Source organism: Lipotes vexillifer, unplaced genomic scaffold, assembly GCF_000442215.2.
Source record: "Lipotes vexillifer unplaced genomic scaffold, Lipotes_vexillifer_v1.1 scaffold306, whole genome shotgun sequence".
NCBI lineage: Eukaryota > Metazoa > Chordata > Mammalia > Artiodactyla > Lipotidae > Lipotes > Lipotes vexillifer.
This window is the reverse complement of record NW_006789814.1, coordinates 2,021,753-2,022,689: the sequence shown is the minus strand read 5'-3', so window position 1 is coordinate 2,022,689 and position 937 is coordinate 2,021,753. Positions and strand designations below refer to the sequence as shown.

The following is a 937-nucleotide window of genomic DNA, read 5'->3' as shown; positions in this document are numbered from 1 at the left end:
CGGCGGCGGGCGCGCGCCGGGCGGGGGCGCCGGGCGGGGAATCAGGGCGGCGCGCGGGCCAGGCAGGCGGCGGGGCCCAGTGGTGCCCACCTACCTGCGGGGACGGCCGCGCCGACGGGCAGGCAGTGGCGCGCGATGAGCGGGCAACGGCGGCGGCGGCGGCCTGGGCGCTTGCTTGCAGCTTCCCTTTGCGACCGGTGGTGGCGGTGGCTCCGCTACACCCGTGCGGCGCCCTCTGGCGGCCGGAGGCCGCGCCCGCCGCTCGGCAGAGGCCGCCATTGGCTGCGCCCGCGAGCGTCGGCACTGGGGGCGGTGGCGGCGCCACGTCGGGCCGGGCGGCGGCGACCCTCGGCTCTGGGCTCCGGGGCCGCCCCTGAAGCAGGCGCGCGGTCCCCGCCGGGCTGGGGCCGCGGGGTGGAGCCAATAAAGGGCCAAGCGGTTCCGGGACGCACCCATCCTGAGAACTGATTGGGGCGGGCATGCAATTCAAATTGATGGGCGCCTTGGGTGTTTTTTCTGGGCAGCGGCCCCGGGGCAGAAGAGCAGGGAGTTAGAACAGCGTCTAACATGGAACTGACCTAGTTTCGGGTGTCGGGAGGCCTCCCCTGAGATACTGTTTATTTAGCAAATCCTTACCCGGTACTTCCTACTTTCCCAGTTGTAACTCTGTGGAGCCTCTGGGCAAGCATTGTTGTCCCCTTTCCCGCAGATGAGGAAGGGGAGCACGGAGCTCCGCGACAGCTCTGCGATGGACCCTAGAGGGCCTGGCTCCCTGTCCTTCAGACCCGCCGCCCCCCAAGTGCCACCTCATACACCTGTATTTTCAAAACAGCCAACTGTGCTCGGGGCTCAACAGCGGGCAAGGCAGAGTCCCCGCCCCATAAGGGGATGGGAGGTGGCGGTGGGAACCCACAAGGATGCAAAAAAAAAAAAAAAA

The 937-nt window shown here is 68.2% G+C and overlaps 1 protein-coding gene across 1 annotated transcript in view; it reads right to left on the bottom strand.

The window, feature by feature from the left end:
• The window catches only part of ZC3H7A (zinc finger CCCH-type containing 7A), a 35,969-nt gene extending 35,776 nt beyond the window's left edge, over positions 1-193 (bottom strand). Inside the window, exon 1 of the mRNA XM_007462822.1 lies at positions 95-193. The gene's annotated coding sequence lies outside the window, so the exon portion shown is untranslated. The remainder of the gene's footprint in view (positions 1-94) is intronic.
• Positions 194-937: the final 744 nt, after the last annotated feature.